This window comes from Triturus cristatus, chromosome 4_1 (assembly GCF_964204655.1).
Source record: "Triturus cristatus chromosome 4_1, aTriCri1.1, whole genome shotgun sequence".
NCBI lineage: Eukaryota > Metazoa > Chordata > Amphibia > Caudata > Salamandridae > Triturus > Triturus cristatus.
In genome coordinates this window covers 876,467,454-876,487,794 of record NC_140585.1, presented here as the reverse complement: position 1 = coordinate 876,487,794, position 20,341 = coordinate 876,467,454, and the positions used below count along the sequence as shown (strand labels likewise).

Below are 20,341 nucleotides of genomic sequence, written 5' to 3'. Positions count from 1 at the left end.
CTTCAACCACGAGCCGGCCAAGCCATCCAGGTTCGTCCCACTAAAAGCTCCATGAGTCTAACTTCCAGATTTTGACCGGGACTAGAAGAAAACTGAAGCCGGCGAACCCTCACCGGATCCGGCTACATGAGGAGCATCGAGAGACCCTGCGAGAAAAAGCTCCAGAAAAGTTTCTAAGTCCGCTCGCAGAAAAGGTGACGGGGAGCAACCGCGAGAGCCAAGCTGCCTGCCTTCCATCGCGTGTCGGCCTGGATTCCTGGGTTGTTCCGCTGAAGCAATCTTGAAATATTTTCTAAGTCCGCTCCAGGGAAGTTGACTGGGACCTCGTCACAAGTCAAGCCGGCAAACCCTCACCGGATCCGGATTGGTTGGGAGCTTTAAGGACCCTCAGGAAGAAAAGCTCCAGAAAAGTTTCTAAGTGTGAAGGTAGAAACTGAGACGGGACCTGCAGGGAGCTGTAGCCGCTCAGAGCTCCATCGCGCCTGGCCTGAAACTTTGACTTTGCCCCGGTCTATCGCGAGCAGGAATCCCAATATGGTGCTATAATCTTCAAAGTGCTATATTTGAAAATTCATATCTCCGGTTCCGTACATTTTGATTTTTGTTGTTTTGGTGTCATTTTAAAGAGAAACATATTTCCTATTTTTATAAATTGGTGTTGGAGTTTTATTATGTGTGGTGTCTTAATTATTTACTGAAATTGTGTTTTTAAATGCTTTACATACCTGTCTTTGAAGTTGAGCCTGTCTGCTCGCAGCCACGTTACCAAGGGTTGAGCATAGGAATAATTTTCTAAGACCTATGCTGAGTCCTTTCATGTGTTAGTGGCCTTATTGCCAGTGGCAGACCTACCTTTGCCCCTACCAATAACCCACTTCCCAACACTCATTAATTACTTGTTTCCTGAAAATGTTTTGATTCCTCCTTTGCTGCTTCCTCTTATAATATTTCGTAATTTACTACTTTTATTTTTGACTTTAGAATCAAGAAAAAATATATTCTTGAGAAAAATCCAAACTGGCATTTTTGCTTTTTCGCAAGGAATCTGGTGAGATGAAATGTATATCTGAGGGAAGTACTTGGTCCGAATGTTCATCTAATGGAGTTTGACCAATTTCCTTTTTTTTTACTCACTGTATATATTATAAAATGAATTTACTCAGCTGCCAACAGAATAAAGTATTACATCCAAGAAAAACTGTGATTTGGATGAAAGTCTAAATTCTTGCAAACAGGGAAAACATTATTACTAGGGAGGGTACTAAAAACCTTAAACTTTGTGTCAATCATCATTTCTTACACCGCATATGGAACTACTGGAGAAATGTTCTCCATCCAAAACGTTTATTGCCAATTCTGATTAAACTTACCTCTGATACCTCAAACATTCAGATGAAAATGTCTTATCTCAGGGGCCTATTAACAATGGTTATTTGGAGAACTTTAGGTTGTACTCATGTAGTGCTCTTTTACATAATCTTACATGCTTTGGGGAATTGGTCCCAGCGCATCTAAAATTGGAAAAAATTAGAAATTCGGCATTGCCATATGTATTTTGTACAAATAGAAAGGATTGCATTGGATTTGCACTTAACCCTTAAGAATTGAAGGTGTTGGGGCTGATTCCTAAAGGCATGTAAGAGTATGTAAAAGATTATTCCTGTATTGTTACTCCCTGCACCCATAAATGCTTGTTCGTTGCTGAAAACACTGTCCATGTGCATGTGCATGACATTCCTGAATCCCTATGCATTTAATGAGCCTCTCTTCTGATCCCCCCCTAGGTCGGTGTAGTGAGTTCAACTGTGTTATGTAATAGTAACAACTGTTATTTCTTTATTGCTGTATACAATGCAGAATGTTCTGTGCAAAAATATTCATCACTTTTTTTTAAAACCGTTAAGAATTAAAGTTCCATTGTAAAATCTTAATGTATCTGGGACCACTTTTTTCAAATATTATTTAGATGTAAAAGGAAATGCTGAATTCTTGAACAGCAGATAATCTGCCTCTCAGCATTCCTCCAGCATTCCGGGATGTCTTTAAAAAACAAAAAAGACAGTACTCAAATTGATTTTAATTACGCATTTCAGTTTATGAATAAGCGAGTGATTAAATGGCTTCCTGTAACCCCCTTATCGACCTTTACATTTTTGTTACTTTCTTATACCCTGTAATTAGGCCCCACTTTGTCCACCCCCTTTCATTTGAGATGAATACCCAATAATGTAAATAAAAACAACTTGAATTCTCCTGCAGAATAAGGCAAAGGTTCCCTTAGATTCCTGGCATTTGCAGTGTGATTGGCAGAATGGGCATATCAGTAAGGACACTTTACAGATATAAAATGGTTCGGTGCTCCTTGCATTGCAAGAGTTGAATCCCTGTTCATACCTTGTGGAGAAAATTGCTTGACACCTTGTTTGGGTGGGAGAGTAGTAAACCCCAACCTCTATATTTTGATTTTCAACCATACCAAATGTCCACAAAAATAAAGGGAAACCGGGGTGTCCAATAGGTATTTTTAATCTTCTTGAACCCCATGAGAAGTAATATTCAAAGTGCTCTCTGGAAAATGGTTGAGCCCACTGTTAGAGGACAAATCTGTTTAACAGCAAAAAAACAAATGTACAATATAATATGGTTTTAATGCATTATTCAGCTGGGGAGATCAGCCAGGCTCAGAAGAGACTGGAATCTGATGTCCAACGCACAGTTCAAAAACAGCGGTCTGGATACTCTCAAACCGCAACAGAAAAAAGTTACAGGCATAGAATTTGCGTCCCAAACGTATATGAAAAAATCAGCAGATACAGTAATTTCTTGGAAACAGAAGCACATATAGGTGTGGCCCACATGGCCCTTGCTTCACATATTTAGCGGAAGCCCCCTCTGTGGTTTTCTATTCTTAAAACTTAAACAAGATTTCAGATATATTTGTCTTTCTGCACAGCTAGTGATTATATCTTGCTTGATACGGATTGACTACGTTTATCTGACCATTTGTATGTGGTTTCATCTATCAAGCCAAGTCGTTGCTTAAGTGTGTAATCTAGTTTCCAGCAAAAGCGCGCTTGTGCGTCACTATGAACAGGGGTAGGATGTGCACCTGGACCGGTCCATCCTGTGTATGTACTTAATCATTGGGTGCATGTATCAGCAACAAGTTTGCAAAGGAAATGGGCCCTAAAGTGCTTGGCACACTTTGGCCCGTCTTTGTAGTAGATGGAAATTATAGTAAACTATTTTTGTAGTCTTCACTTAAGCACACCTGGTTTCCTGAATCTGGAGGGAGATACAATCTAGGTTTCATGCAGTAAGTCAATTTACCGACCGCAAGATGTTTCCTAACCTTTTAACAAACAATGTGACCTATTTATTTCTGCTAGTCATATTCTCTGTAACGTTATTTCTGTGCAGGGGCCTGTGTTTCTATATGGACCTAAAATTGTCTCTAACTTGAAACATTCGCAAGGAAGTCTTGAACCTCAGATCTGTGGAGGGTCTGTGTATAATGTATTCCATTGTTACCAAATCATTCTCCCCTGTGGTTGATTCTTCAACTACTTCTCCTAACCTCCCATCTTCTAGGGGTATCACCTCATACTCACTCTGTCCTGCGACATCCATAGTACTTTTCCTAATAAAAAATGCTCCTCCTACGTTAGCTGTCAACTTTTTGCAACACGCTATTATCACCTGAAACATAATACACGTCAAAAGCAACACAACAATTAGAGGCAAAAAGGCCTTGAACAACCCCGAAATCCAGGATGGTACCCATTCGAACCACTCATCCGGAGCACCTTCTTCTTCTACTGCTTTCTTATGTAGATCATGCAATGTCCGAATGGCCTTAGTCAGTGTCCCATTGTCTGCGTTGTTGGCTGGCACATATGTGCAGCAGGCTGACCCAATCTTCTTGCACACACCCCCTCCATAGCCGTCATTAGTTCCAGCACTTATCTGTGATGCATCACCATACGTTTTTCACAAAACAAATTGAAACGGTTAAAAATTATTCTAAAGAATTATTTCAGGTAGTAAATAGAGCAGAAAATTGAATATAAGCAGTCTATCTTTCTGCTATAGTATTGCAGGTACCTTTAGGGATAAAGTAAACAAAATGTATTCAAAATTTGAGGCTGCAACATCCTGGGATTCCAGTGAGGAAATCTCAAAGCTATTTCCAGGCTTGCGAATATTTTTAATTACATGTTTATTTCTGGAGTTTTTTCCACTCAGTGGAAAAATGCCTCTATTCTGCCACTCCTAAAAAAAAATGATGTAACTTAATACTAATAATTATCGTCCGAGATCTCGCTTGTCTCTTCCTGCGAAATTAGTGGTGAAATCCATGAACCAACAGCTGGCCCGATATATTCAGGATAACTGTTTGCTCGATCCCACTCAATTTGGCTTCCGCTAAGAATACAGTGCTGAGACTGCGCTGATCTAAGCTACTGAGGCGATATCGGCAGTGATGGACAAGGGCGGGGCAACTGCTCTGATTCTCTTTGCCTTCTCAGCAGCTTTTGATACTGTGGATCGTAGATTGCTGAGACAACATCTAAAAATGCTAGGCATTAATGAATCAGCCCTTGCGCTGCTTACATCTTTGCTAGCTGACAGAACACAGTCAGTAGCTCTGGATCATTTTATATCAGCCTCTTATTCTCTACCCTATGGGGTTCCCCAGGGTTCTTCTCTCAGTCCAACACTATTTAATGTTTAGGTGTCTGAGTTAGCACCTCTTATTCGAATTTTGACACAAAATGTGGTCCCAGCATTTAAAAATGAACCATCTACCTTGCTACGTTTTCAAGACTGTATGCTGAAAATAAGTACCTGGATGAGTAAGCATTGCCTAAAGCATCCTTTCGCCAACTTGGGAAGCCTCCTGGTGGTCCGATGAGCTAGGTGATCTTCCTAAACCAGTAACTAAGGCTAAGAATTTGGGTGTGCTGATTGATAACAAATTGACATATGTAAATCAAATAAATGCAGCGGTCTCCTCTGCTTTCTTTATAATTCAGAAAATAAAGAAAATGTTCCCCATATTTGCTAGCCAACACTAGGAATACTGTTATGACAGCATTATATTATTGTAATGATTTGTATTTGAATATTCAAAGTCAACATTTAAAAATGTTGTAGATGACACAAAATGCAGCCGAGTTTTGCCCGGTCTGCCCAAATTTGTCGGTTTCTAAAGAAATTTGAAAATTGCATTGGCTTCCAGTGGGGAGCCGTGTTAAGTTCAAGGCTTTATGCCTAGCTTTTAAAGCCTTAAATAGCTCAGGTCCTGACTTGCTCAGTAATCTTTTCAACTGGTCCAACCCATCAGACTTCTACGCTTCACTGGGGCTAAATTTATGATTATACCCAGATTTAAAAAAAACTAGCTGGGGTGGACAAAGCCTGATTTGTGAAACAGCTAAGCTGTGGAACACTCTTCCTCTGCATATTACAACTTTGCCTTCATTGATCTACTTTAGGAAGGAGCTCAAAACGTGGCTTTTCCAGAACTAATTCCCTATTCCAGTAATGTTCTTTTTGAGCTTTAGTGGCAAGACACCCCAGGGTATTTGTGTGCTTAATAAGTTGGAATAACATAAGTCTAAGGGCACGTAGTTCTCCCTTCCTGCTTTGAAGCCACCTTCTGTTGCATTTATGGTCTTCATGAGCTCCCACCGCATGATCTGCAACCAGCGGGGCAGTTGCTTTCACCTGAATCCATGTTAGGATGCTGCCAAAGAAGAGCTGGGCATCACAAAATAGTCTGTATTCTTGTGGAACATCTTCCCAAGTTGCATTGCCAAAGTACTCTGCAGCTCTTTTCTTCATGTGGTGATGCAGCAAGGTCGTTGGGACGGCTCATAGGATGGTCCTGCAATGTCTTAATGTCCACTCCTGGTATTACCACTGGGGTGTTGTATAGAGTCACAAGTGAGCAAAGGCCACTCCAATTCAGGGATAGCTGCATGTAGAGCCAGGCCCCAAACTGCCAAAAGTGATCCATCAAGCTAGCGGTGCCCCCTCCCTGCATGTTGACATTGTTCACAGTAGTATTGCATTCAAGGTCCTTCCCACATTTACTGGCCTGTTTCCTCTGAAACAAAGAGAAAACTGTGTTAGTTTCATTGCTGTTCTAGAGTGTGTGTTAGTTTCCTGTCCATGTATATCCCTGTATGTTTGCATCCCATATGTGCTGACCTTGTCCTATTAGCTCATCAAATCTTAAAGGGCTGTTTGTTTCTGTGCCATTCCACAATGATATAGCTCTACATGTGAACTTGGCCCCAGTAGCCATTTATCATGGGTGGGCAAATACTTCTTCTGTGACATTCAGCACTAGCCTAGCTGCGCAATCAGGCGGCAGGGGTTTAGCTGAATAATTACTACGTATGGATAATGTTTCTGACCTTCCCAAGATGCCCCGCTGTAATACACCCTTTTCCCAAGCTGCATAGGTCCTTTTTTTCTCCTGCTTTCTTCATACCTTCTTTATTATCTCTGCTGTCGGGATTCGTAGGACTCCAGGGGGGGTGTCAAATCTAGTTGTATTAACTCAAGCAGTTGCAGGACTAACATGCGTTTGTTGTAGATGTGCTTTTATTCCACATAAAAAGAGGTGAAAAAGACTGTGTAATGCTTGAGTATACTTCTTTAGGGTGATGCAGTTTATCTACCGCAGTGGCATGGGGGATGAGGGAGCATACATAACTGGTATTGGATGTGGATGTGTCTATACTATGCATATGCTGGTACCAAATATTTTCAAACAAAGCAGTGTGGAGAGGGTGATGGTCAGTATCATCAGCAGCTCTGTGCGTACATATAATAGTTGATGTAGGATAGAAGAAATAGACATGGGCCTAAAGCATCAATATTCACGCATTGAGGAGGATAAATAAAAGTAAAGTATGTATCTAAAAATAAGTGTCTTTTAAAGCGGTGGAGGGAGGCTTTACTCCAGTTTCCTCTCCTTTTCTTCCCCCTCTTTTTCCTGCTCGGTGTCCGAAGGGATGGATGGCAAAGTCAGTGCCAGGTGAATGTCTCTGAGATGGTACGATGGTTTGTGTTCTTGAACTTTCACCGCAGTAGCTGTGCTGTTAGTCACTGGAGAGGGTGCGTTGGCGTGCTTGTCGACTGCCTGGGTAACCTGCTTAGAGAAGAACTTTGTGGCTTTTGTTAGCTGTGCCATCTAAACAGACATTACAGTTTGTACAATTTCGTTGGGCAAGGGTACAAAGCAGGGAAACCATGTCCTTTTGCATTGCGCTTCTGTAGCAGTGCAGACCATTAAGTCATCAACATTCTGCAATATTATGCTGTCACTTTGAAAATTGGCGAGGTCATTGTTGGCTATCCTGTTGAAGATGCAGGGGGACTCGCAGTACCCCTGAGGTAAACGAGAATGAAGGTACTGGGAACAGGGGAATGAAAATGCAGTCAAATAATGACTATCTGGGTCACGTGGAATGCTGAAGAATGCTTTTTTAGGTCTATGACTGAAACGTTTTTAGCATCTTGGAGTATGTTGATGAGAATGACGGAAAGGTCGGGTACTATGGGGAATTTGATATCACTGTGTCATTCAGGGGGCGCAGGTTTTGAATCATGCGCACAAATTGGCCTTGGCCTTTTTGACAGGGTAAATCGGGTGTTGGAGAGGATACACCTCAGTATATAACTATCTGCTCTACCAATGCCTGAATAACAGGTGCAATGCCCTCCTCTGCTTCTTTAGATAGAGGCTACTGTCTCACTCTTGATAGTATTGCTCCTTCTGTCAAAGTAATTTTAAATGGCACATCTGTGCGAACCAGTCCTACGTCATGGGGGCCTTTGGTCCACAAGTGGGAAAATACCTGCGCAAAGTTGTTGACCTTGATAGGGCCAGGGACAGTTTTTGGTTCTGCAGACCTTGTCTCCAATGTGATGCGTAGTGGAATACAGTCTTCGAAAACAGTCATTGACCTTGTGGGGTCATCCGAAAACAACTGGTCATTTGATATATCTCTCACGTTTATATTGGGATCATGAAAGATGGCACAGGCCCACATCTCACAGGTGTGGTCACTGGCCATCACCATCCCGTAGGTGGGTGATGTCTCCACAGCTTCTTCCTCCAAGATGAGATCTTTACTTAATATTTCAGGGTTTAACTTCTCAGACCAGGGGCTCTTGGGTCAGAAGAGAAAGTTCCTTGGCAATTCGACTAGCCTCCCTGTTAGTTCTGGTGTTTCTGCTATGATAGTATACACTGCTTTAGTAAAGGCTGGGATGTCTATGGGTCTGGCCTTAACCTGGTCACCGTCTGGAAGGTGCCTGACCATTGTCATGATGCATGTGCGAGACATTCCTGGTGTTGAGCATATCATTGTCTCACTCTCCTCAAAGTAGATGGTTCTGTTTAATTTTGCCATGAGATCACGTCCTAATAAATTGGTTGGGGCAGTTGGGGAGAATAAGAGACTGCTGTTAACGTACCTCCCCCCCACCCCCCATCTCCATCTCCATAAGTTTGGTAAACTGAGCCCTTGTTACTGCCCCGGAGAACCCCTGTGTGTTCATTGATGAATCTGACAGTGGGGGTCCTCTCTCACTGATACAGGACCTCGGGCCCCAGTGTCAATGAGAAAGCTGTACTCCCTGTCATTTATGGCTACCGTCACAGTGGGTTCCTCATCTGGCCTGTGTGTTACCGATAAGACTGGACACTTGAGTCTTCTCCGGAGGCACCTTAATTGGGCATATCCTCCCATGTAACTTTTCTGAAATGGGTTCCTCCCCTAACCTTTACCTCTCCTTGTGAATTCTGGTGCTTTAAAGTGGGCTGCACTGCCTGTTGTGGCCCATACTGCATTTGGGGCACGTGTTGTTGCGCTTGCAGGGACTGCAACTGTTGTTGAGGCTGCAGCTGAATTTGGGGCTGTGGAAGATACATCACTTTGGGGGCTCATGGCGAGCTGCACCACGGAGCCCTCCTCGCCCATTCGTGTTATTATTTCTCTGGGCATATTTTTTAGGTTACATGGTAGTCTACAGGTGGCACACCCAAGGACACTGCCGCCATCTGGGTAGCTGTAGTGGCAGTCTTCTTCGACAGTTTCTCTTGTATTAATTTTGCTGCTGCTTTTTCTATCTTGTCCTTCTCGCTCTTTTCCTTTTCCTGTCTCTTTTTACAGAAGTGTATTATATGTGTCTGTATCTCTGTCCATAGTCTCATGTCCAAAGCTACTATGTTGTCTAGTTCATTCTGCACTTAAGCCGCTAATCCCTTGTTCACTATGTTATAAAACAGTATTGTATTTTGTCCAGTCATGTCCCATCTCTCCCCTACTTCCTTTGTCCATGATTCCTTCATTCTGCTAAGGACTTGAGTAAGGTCCTCATTTGGCTGCCTTGTCTGTACGTTGAGAGACCCAATGTCTGGCCTGTCTGGGTACATTTGCCTCAATTGCCTCCAAACAATTCCCATTACTCTGTTAAAGAGTGCCTTGTCACATTTTGGATTGGTCAATATCACACATCCTTTACTCCTGCCTTTGTGAACAGTGTGTCTGTTTTATAAGGGAGTTTAGTAAACTTTTGATATTTCCTATTGAAAGAGTTATCCCTGCTGCTTGTTTTTCAAAAGCTGCTATCCACTTCCCTGCCCCTTTGGCAAGCTGTGGCAACTGTTTTATAAGATGTTCTTTGTCCATCTGGGGCCATGGTATGTATTGGGGCGCCCATGGGCCCTTAAATATTAAGGGCAGTTGTGATATGACTGCAGTCCTGTGGCTAGTAAGGTGACGGGAGTTGTACTGTCTGGTGCACTTTTGCCATACCCTCAGGCTGTCCTGCAGGATAATCTCAATCTAGATCCCATATGCTGTGAAAAATGCTCATCTCTGCATTTGCCATGTCTCGACGTTCAGAAGAACCGTTTCCTGGCCATGGTGTCATCTATGGTGCCAGTCCTTCTGCCCAACCTGCTAGGTTGCCAGTAAAAGTGACAACCATTTTCATGTTGGGCCACTGCTTCATTGGGCATCAGATCATTGCCCGAGTGTACAGGGAATAAATGTGCCATGTCTTTCCTCAGTGTCATCTTCCCTGCCAAATCAAACATCCCCTTCCTTTCATATAGTCATGCATGTTCCCCGTCAAATCTTAATCTGTTCAACTCTCACTGCATTCCTTGTAATATCTGTGCTGCCTTGCTACTGTCTCCCCCTCACAAGTATATTGTGACTGTTCTTGTCATGGTCATCAATGAGGGACATTCTATTAGCATGCTCTGTGATGTTGTCTAGTGCCCCTTCTGATCCTTTATAAGATCTCGCTGACCTATCTTCTTCACATATGATGGTATGTGTAAGGGGCAAGTTCTCTGATCTTTCTTATTGAATGATTTGTGACCCATTTAGGGCCCTCCGATGCCACAAGGGCACTTCCTACTTTTCCCAAGTTGCTCTTGGGTCTATCTGTCAATCCTGCCGTAGCTTGGACCACTTGCCTTTTACACCTCCCTCTGGTCCTGTGGGTATAAACCTCCAGTGCTCTGCGGAAGCTATTTTTGGTCTAATGGCTAACTTTCCTGTCCTCTTTTCATACTTGGGCCTTGAATCGTTTGGACAGTTTCCTGGTTTCATAGCATCATCCCTTCCCTGTGTGTCCTTTGACCCTTGGTTTGGGTGCTGACCTGTACCTCCATCTTTCCCAGTAAGGGGGTCATCTCCTCTTTTAAATGAAGTGTGAAAGTAGCATCTACTGTTCCTACATACTTATAAGTGTCCCCACTTGACATCTCCAGTGGTGTGCTGGACATTCGAGGGCGTGGAGTTATTCGGACATATTCACCATGATCGGAAGAAGATTCCAATGGTGGTCTGTACTAGGGGTCTGCATATCCCGCAGCAGAGGGGTGTGAGGTGGTGGGAAGTGAGTTTGATGTGCTAGACTGCATTGTGTACGTGCCCTGTACTTTTGCAATGTCTAAACTCAATTTCACATCTTGGTAGGGGGGTGGAGGAGCCGAAGGAGGGGTCTGGGACTTTGTCTCCGACTCCTTCGGATTTCTTTCACAGAAGACCCTCCACAGATCTAATGGGGTCTTCCTTTGTTCTAGTTTATTTCCATTGTATTTTCTTTGTAAGAAGGTGACTATGTGTTCTAATGTATTTTCGAATTAGCCCTTTTCAGGCCAGGCATATGCAAGTTTTGATGTTGCCTTGTCTCCAGGGAACACCTTCACCATGTGTTATAAAGGGGTATCTATTATCCATCCGGTACACTTGGCCTTGTTTAGTCTTATATTTAGGCCTAACTTGTTCCTACTATGAATATACAATTTTTCTAGCGATATTGTGTATTCAAAATGTTATTGTACTTTCTATTGTATACCCTTATCTACTTCATGGGGTATTTCCTTACTTCACATAAATCGTTTTCAGGCCATGGTGATGGACATTGGGCATACTTATCCCTATTCTTTGTAGAAATTCATTCATGCATATATCTTGGGCTGGAGCATTTATAGGTGGCCTAAGCAGATTACCTGATGCTCAAGACCCAATGACATTATCGTTAATATAGACAACTATTTGTGGAATCTATGGGTTATTGTTCTTCATATCCCAAATTCCAAACTGGAAGTTCCCTAATAAATTTGTATAATAAAAGATCTAACACAAGGTATTCGTTTGCGATTATGTTGAGGTGATCACGCGAAGGGTGCCTGTGGTTCCACTGAAATGTTTCTATTATTTCATAATAATCTTTTTATGGCCACACGATGGCAAGAGTGTCACTCATAAACAATGAATCTAAATGCCTCCATAAAGAACTATTCACCTTAGACTTGCCCTGTCCTGTGTGTTGGGCAGAATGTTTCTCCACTTCCCATGTTTTTTTTGTTTTTTCTTCAACTATGCCAAAAATATTAATTCTGTTTTCGTGCACCTCTTTGACTATTGTTGGAAAATGAGGCAGCATCTGTGAGGCCTGCACAAATAACATGACTACATTTGTCCTTCACTGGGAACCAAACACCCAATTGTAGCGCCTAACTCTCAGAGGGTAGCGTTGCAGAGCAGTCTGAGGCTTACTCAAGGGAGGTGGTGTGGGCTAGTAATCGCCATTTGTAGGTGCAAAAAAATAACTCAATAATTGATTGTCCAGTCTGTACTTTGCTTTATAAAAGTAAGAGTACATTTATTAAACACACACACCACTCAATACTATGCACCAATTTACAAATATACATAAGCTGTTTGGAATTACTTTGTGACATTGCATAACATCTCCACTCCTCCCGCAGGGGGGGTGGGGTCTAGTACCACCACTCCCATGTATGCACATCAACTTGCCCCCAATGCAGTTAGTTGAACATAACCTGGAGCGAGGGCCCTGCGCACTGGCACCATCCCAGTGGCGACCCACCCTATTACCTCAAAAAGCATTAAAAAGGGGTAAACCTGCCTTGGTGACACATGACCCTGACTAAGCATCTCCTACTGACCATAAAGTATGCACCTCTATATCTTAAGGGCTAGCAGTCTGGGGTCGTCACCTAAGCGCAGCAGCAAGAATCCATGTTTACGCACACTTTAGAATGACAGTACTCATCACCTTGGTTTATCATTTGAATGCATTGCAATTACAGCCCCTAAGGGCATCACAGATGAAATCACAGGATTGCGCATATACAGCCAGACACCCTAGCAGGACTGTCTGGCAACATAGCCCCACTTGGCTTATGACATCTCCTTACACATGTGACTTACAGTCCCTTCAAAAGAAGTACTCCTGGCAACTACACTTCTCCTGCAGTGCGCCTCTTCACTTTAAAAGGAATCACAGGTAAAAGCATGGGATTACGTAAGTACAGCCAGACCCCCTGGCAGGAAGGTCCAGCAACATAACTCCATTTAGCTTAACATCACCTTACACAGGTACTTCACTTTACACATGTGACTTTCAGTCCACCTAAAAAGAAATAACCAATAGTAAATGCATTTCGGTGCAATTACACCACTTCACCTCCAGGGGATGCCCATCTCCAGACATCCCCAACTCAGCCATTCACTCCATGATGCACTTCATAGTGCACCCTCAAATGTAGAACATAAGTTCCAGCCTAGAAGGTGTTAAAGGCTGGCTGAGCCCTTAAGGAGTTATTCTTTCAGATGCCCCTTGAAACTTAGGGGTGGACTGCGGTGCTCCTGCAGCCCCCCTGCACCCCTTTTCACACATGAGGGTGACCCTCTCCTCTGGGGGCCACCAGGCATCAAAATGGCAGATTTCTTCGTGCTGGGGGGGGGGGGGGGGGACGACTGCGCTCCTCCAGCAGCTGCCCCAGCACCTTTTCACAAGTGAGGGTGACCCCCCTCCTCTGGGGGCCACAAAGCACCAAAATGGCAGATTTCCAAATGCCTGGCGAGGCATTATGGGGCGCTTCATGCTCCTCTTTACCAGCCCCAGCCCCTGGGAACACTCTCCTCTGCCCTCTGGGTCTCTGAGAGGGTAGATTCAGCAGTGTGCTGTCTTCACTGGCTCCCTGCGCCAGCCTTTTGCCAGGCTCTCCTTCTGGGCCTCTCTTCTCCCTGCGCAGAGGCCCCTGCTTCTGTGCACCAGTCCTGGGCTCTTCTTCTGGTGCTGATAGGGTCCTGGGGGCAGTCAGGGGGTCTCTCCTTCCAACTGCCCATTGTGCCAGGCTCCAGCACCTTCAGCCTCAGCTGACCACACCCCAGAGAGCTTCTCTTCCTGTGCAAGCACTTTTTAAAAGTTGAGTAGGGGGCTGGCAGGAAGTCTCTGTTGGTCCTATCAAACAGCGACACATCACTCCCCTGCTCCCTCCTTTTTGTCCAGCCTCTGGGCTTGTTCAAAATGGTATCGTCCAGGGTTTCTGGCCACATGTCTGAAGCCTCATCCCCCACGCTGCCTTCCCTCCTTGGTGCAGCCTGGTGCCTGGCACCGAGTGACAGCAGTTGATGGATTGGCCTGTAGCCCCTCCCATCTTCTCTTCGTGGAGAGGAGGCCCTAGCTTGTGGAAGAAAGGTTATCAATCCATCCAGCTGAGGTCAGCCCTCAGCCTGGGTCTGGTCATGGCTGGCTCAGAGAAATATGACAGTTCTGGATGACCCAAAAGCAGTACAAATATGACTTTGGACTCTGCAGAATACTTCTTTTCACATTTGCTACATTGGACGTAAGTGCGTGTCTGGAATCTATAGGCCTAATGGAAGTTAATCTAGCCCCTGGCTCCACATTCCTATAGGGGAATAATGAAGTGAAAAAACAGTAAGACACACTGACTTTCCCTGGCATGTTTCTTTCCAGGGTATAAAGCCTATTCCACGTCACCACCCAATACTGCATAAGTCCTGCCACACCATTCACTTTGTAGCTGCTCCTGGACTGCGCACGCTAGGTATCTCCCCTGCGCAGCCCGTACACGTGTGCACACGCGTGTACACATGTCTGCATGTAACCAGCCCGTTGTCCCTTACTCCAGCTGCTGCGCAGTGGCCTGGTCAAGCCAGGGGAACACCAGTAAAATCCCCATGCAGTCTCTTACATCCTGAGTTCACTGTGGGTGAGTCCCAACTTATGAGGCTCCCCCACAGTAAAAGCTCAACAATTAAGTTCTCAAAAAGCGAAAAATCCGGGCGGCCCATAGTGTCAGAACCACCTTCTAACAACTATATTTATTGGCGTGGTGGGCTCTTGGGAATATGGTGGCCTATGTTTAAATATCTGTCCTTGGTGATTGTGATCTGTTATCTTCAGGCCACTTTCCTCACTGCTCATAGAGGTGGTAGGTCAATTGCTGGGGGGGGGGGGTGGGGGGGCTTCTGATGGGTATCTCGCCATCGGTTGAACAATTGCAACTATTGTAAGTGTGTGAAGGTCCTATTCGGAATAACTTGAGAGGTAGTTAGGTACATTCCCATCTATGCTTTTGACAGTTCTTCTAGTCTCCACTCTGGAGTCTCTATAATTTGATCATGATAATAATAGTTGGTAGTATCAGTATTTGTTATGGGGTTCATGAGGCTACTACTCTACTCTAACACTCTAATATGGAGGACAAGGTCCTTGAGTTAATTACTTGGAGGGTTCTTTTTAATTATCTGACAGGGGTACTTCTGTTGCATTAATGTATGTTGTCCTGAGACCTAAAGGTGGGGTACTGTCAGTACTTAGGCACTCATACATTTCTGACATTAAAGGACTATTAGACGGTATTGGTATTGCTGGTCTACTAGGGTCAATGCCCTTAGAGAGAGCCACAGGGAATCTGTTATAAAAATGGATAATTCAGTAATCTAATGTGATTGACTATCTGGGAACCCTTGAGACATTTGTCTAAGAAAAATTATTTTCTAACATTCTACAATATTTTTCACAAAATAGGAAATCCTAAGTTAATACGCTACATAACATAGACACCATAAAACTACAACATGACAATCTGTGGCTGCATTTCTGCTTACATTCACGTAGACATACTTATCTACTCTAAACTACCTACCAGGGCAAAAAGACTACTGGTCCCTTCTCATTAGATTCAGAGGACAACCTTTCACTGCTTGCAACTACAAACTGTGATTTCCAGACTTAAAGTCCAGGGAATCTGACTTGAGTATTCTGCCTGTCATAATGTACGCTCATGTCCAGCCTCAGGTCCAACTCTTTACCTGACCACTTTCGGCTATTTTAGCTGAGTCCCTAGTATCTTCCGGACTTACCACCAGGATCCTTTAATATTGTGTCAATACACAATCATGCATGCACATCTCAACATATATATAATAACATATTCTACTGTTAAAATGTTACTTTTATTATGCCAACTTCAGAGTGCTGTTCGTCCCCAGAGAAATTAAAAGACTTTGTTTGAAAAAACTGTCTTCCTACCTTTTTTTTTTTTTTTTTTTTTTTTTTTTTTTAACGGCGCAGAATCATTTTAAGAGGACAGCCAGTATTCTGAATTTCGCAGCAGGTGAGAGGAAGTGGAACTCCTGGCTGACTCGTACAGTATGTTAGAGGGAAAAATCTGTTAAACAGCAAGAATACAAGTTGACTATATAATATGGTTTTAATGTATTATTGAGCCGGGGAGTTCAGCCAGGCTCAGAAGAGACTGGAATTGGATGTCCGACACACAATTCAAAAACAGAGGTTTATATACTCAAACCGAAACAAAAAAAAGTTACAAGCATAGTATTTGCGTCACAGACGTATAAGATAATCAGTAGATACAATAATTTATTGGAAACAGAAGTACATGTAGGTGCGGGCCACATGGCCCTTGCTTCGCATATTTAGCGGAAACCCCCTCTGCGGTTTTCTATTTTTAAAACGTAAATAATATTAACATTTCAGATATATTTGCCTTTCTGCACAGCGAGTGATTATAATCTTGCTTGAAGCGAATTGGCTATGCTTATCTGCCTTTTGTATGTGGTTTCATCCATCAGGCCTAGATCTTGCTTAAGTGTGAAATATGGTTTTAGGCAAAAGCGGGCATTTGCGTCACTATGAACAGAGGCTGGATGTGCACCTGGACCGGTCCATCCTGCGTACGTACTTAATCAATGGGTGCATTTATCAGCAACAAGTTTGCAAAGGAGACAGGCTCTAACGTGATTGGCATTCTTTGGCCTGTCTTTGTAGTAGATGGAGATTGTGGTTAACATTTTTTGTAGCCTCTGTGCTAAAGCACTACTGGTTTCCTGAGTCTGGAGGTAGATATGATCGAAGTTTCATGCAGTAGCTCAATTTACTGACCACAAGATATTTCCTAACCTTTTAACGAACAATGTGACCTATTTATTTCTCACAGTCGGATCGTTTTCTGCAACATGTTATTTCTGTGCAGAGGCCTATGTTCCTATAGGGGCCTAAAACTGTCTCTAACTTGAAACCGTTGCATGGCAGTGTCAGGCCTCAGATCTGTGTGGGTCTGTGTAGAAGGTATCTCATTTTTCCCTATATCACCACCCTGGTTTATAGGGACCAAGATGAGACTCGATGAGGAAGCAGGACACCAATAGGGTGCGTGACGGTCCCTACACAACCTTTTTGAGTTATCTTTCCTTCGGGAGAAACGGGTGCAAAGTCAAGAAGGTAGTAATATGCTTTTATGTGTTAAATGTGGTTTTTTTTCCGCCATAAAATCCAAACATACATATAAAGTGGGCCAACTCCTCTCTATTAATTATTTGGGGTTACTCCAGACAAGTAAACCGTGTGACCCAGAAAAGAGATTTCCTCCTCGCCAAAACATTTATCAGCTCTTAGATCAAACTCTTGAATTTCAAATGTTTGAGAACCTCAACCACCTTGCCCTTATATTCCTTGCAGGTTCTCCCAAAAATCAAGATATCACCTCGTAAAAATGTACTCTGAGTCCCCTAACAATGAAGACATAACCGATAAACCAAAGCTGCAGTAACCAACCAAAATGGGATGCGTACAAATTTGAATATTGCAAATGGTGTTCTAAATGATGTAAACTCCTGAAAACTTCCGGTTTTACTTGGTCATACACAGACACCGGTTCTAATTGTGTAAAATACGTAGCACCTTCTAATACTGCTAACAATTTAAATATTGTAGGTAGAAGGATTTTATCAATTGCTACCTCCCTATTTAGAGCTCAGAGATGGACACACAACCTTATTTCACAGGACTTTTATTTTGTTAACTGCTGCTATAAGTGCCAACCAATCTGACCCTTCAATGGGCACAATCACACCTGCCTCACACAGTCTAATGCCCTTTTCACTGGATTCTGTATCTTTCTCTTTCACCGCATCTTGTACCCCAAGTGGTAGATTCTTGGCAAGAAACTGGTTTGGCGCCATCTTTTACACAAATTCATTGAATGTAATTCTTCAGACACTTTTGTTTTCCCTCAAAAACTTTAGGAAATTTCTCTTCAAAATCTGCACACACATTTCACATCCCCAAGACAGTATATATGTATCACTTCAGAATTTCCAGCCTAACATTTTGATCTAAAAGGATGCCTAATTCATTTTTGTGAGTTGAACCTAAAATACAATCCATGTTGACCCCAACATACACTTTGGGCACAATAAATATATCCTGAAACTCCATACATGCCTGAAAATGCCTGAGCATTTTGTTTGATTTTCCACCATATCCTCCTGGTTAAATATCCATCTTGCAAAGTCTGCACATATGTTTTAGACACTGCATAAACTTGTTCAGAATTTATGGAAATTTGGGAACTTTAATCAAATATATTTCTCGCAACCCTCCGCTCTCACCACCTCAGACGTATGCTTACATGAATTGCTCACAAACTGTAGAACAATTTAATCACACACTTTTATGGAGTTTTTCGGTATCAATGTTTTCTTACATTCAACATTCAAAAGTCTCCTTCTACCACACCTATTATAGGCTGCCTTAAAAGCAGAGCAACCTTTGCCATTCTCCATGTGACCTGTTTTCCCACATCTGAAAAACGAATACTTGTAAAAAGATGTCTTTCTTTTCATAAACCTTGTTCTAGTTCCATGTGATAATGAAATATGAGGAGATACTTTCCACCTCTATTACATACCTTGTAATAGTTTCCTCACATTTGTGCATGTTTCCACCCTCTTGACAATAATTATTACCTCATTGAGATGTGGTTCATCTTTTAGCCACAGTGTCATGTATTTTCTCACTGATACAATTTAATACAAATTGCTCTCTTATCCATTCATCCAACTGTGCACTAAATTTAAAGCTTCTTGCCAATTTTCTTAGTGCAGTCAAAAATGATTGCCCACACTCATCCTCCCCTGACTTTTTTCCAGAATAATATTGCTCCATTGTTGTGCTCTCTTGGCAAATAACCCTCACCGACTATGCTAGAAACCTCTGCATAATACTGGATAGCAAGCTAACCATGAAATTCCAGATCAGCATATTTTCCTCTGCCTGTTTTTTCACACTTCGCATGCTACTGAAAATCTTCAAGTGGCTCCCTATCCACACCAGACGCACTGTCACCCAGGCCCTAGTCACCAGCAGACTGGACTACAGCAACTCACTCTAAGCAGGAATCACCACCCACCTCCTGAAGAGACTGCAGACCATTCAGAACTCCATGGCCAGACTCATCCTTGACCTCCCCAAACGGACCCACATCACCCCTCACCTGAGCAAACTCTACTGGCTCCCCATTCAGAAGAGATGCAAATTAAAGATATTGATCCACACCTACATGGCCCTGCATAACCTAGGTCCAACCTCCGTCAAACACTGCATAAACATCCACCAGCCCTCAAGATACCTGTGATCTGCGCCCCTCTCCCTTGCTCACACCCCTCGTATTTGCCGAAGCAACAGTGGAGGATGTTCCTTCTCCTATCTTTTGGTATAATCCTGGAACTACCTCCCTCTGTACCTCTGAAGTTATAACTCTCTTCTAGAATTCAGGAAGGCACTCAAGACCTGGCTGTTCAAATGATCTTTCTGGTAACTGCTCCGTCCTCAGCTCTTGGATACCTTCCCTGGTGATTAGTCACGCTTTACAAGTCCATTGATTGAATGCAAATCCTTTTTCTTTTTTTTTTTGTTGCAAATCTCAAACTCATTCAGTTCACTTTAATCCTCAGCTGTTGATTCTGGATGCTTCTCCAACACCTCTTGTCCGTCTGGGTAAAGAGCCTTTACAAAGCAACATTTACCATGCAATGCCTTTACCATGCATCCTTTACCACGCAGTGTGTTTACAAAGCAGGTCTTTACCATGCATTTGCCTTTACCTTTCAGCCCTCATCAGCCAGGATAGCTTGACTCCGAAACCGGTCCTAGGAAGCTTGTTTCCGGTTCAGGGAAGACCTGGCTTGGCAGTTCGGGCTGGACTGTTCCCATGAGGCACAGGGTCAAGACTGATTTGCATAAAGCTGGGTCTGAACCGAGGTGGCGAAATTAGCTAAAGGAATGATGATGGTTCAACCCAGATCTGTGACTGGGGGGTGGCCATATCTCCTTGTTCCTGTCACACAGACAGCTGCAGCAGCAACCTAGCGCTGGGCTACACCACCGTTGTCTAGGCTCCCTCTGAAAGCGTCGCATTCAGCAGCACCTTCGCTGCATGTACCCATATACCCATACCCCAGAGCCCATTCCCAACTTACCCCTAGCCTAGGAGTACCCGTACTCTCTTGACACAGAGAATTTCTGGTACTCAAGAGGTGAACACAGGAAAGTGCTGGTACTCCGTACTGGTGAGTACCGGCCCATTTAAAGCACTGGTCTGCATGATTCTTCACATCCTGGATCGCCAACATGAAGTATTGACACAAAAAGCTGC

General features: G+C 43.3%; 1 protein-coding gene and 1 pseudogene across 1 annotated transcript in view; one reads left to right on the top strand and one right to left on the bottom strand.

The window, feature by feature from the left end:
- CHCHD3 (coiled-coil-helix-coiled-coil-helix domain containing 3) overlaps positions 1-20,341 on the top strand; it is an 878,604-nt gene that overhangs the window by 156,013 nt on the left and 702,250 nt on the right. The window lies entirely within an intron of this gene.
- LOC146855695 (uncharacterized) lies at positions 6,971-17,867 on the bottom strand (annotated as a pseudogene).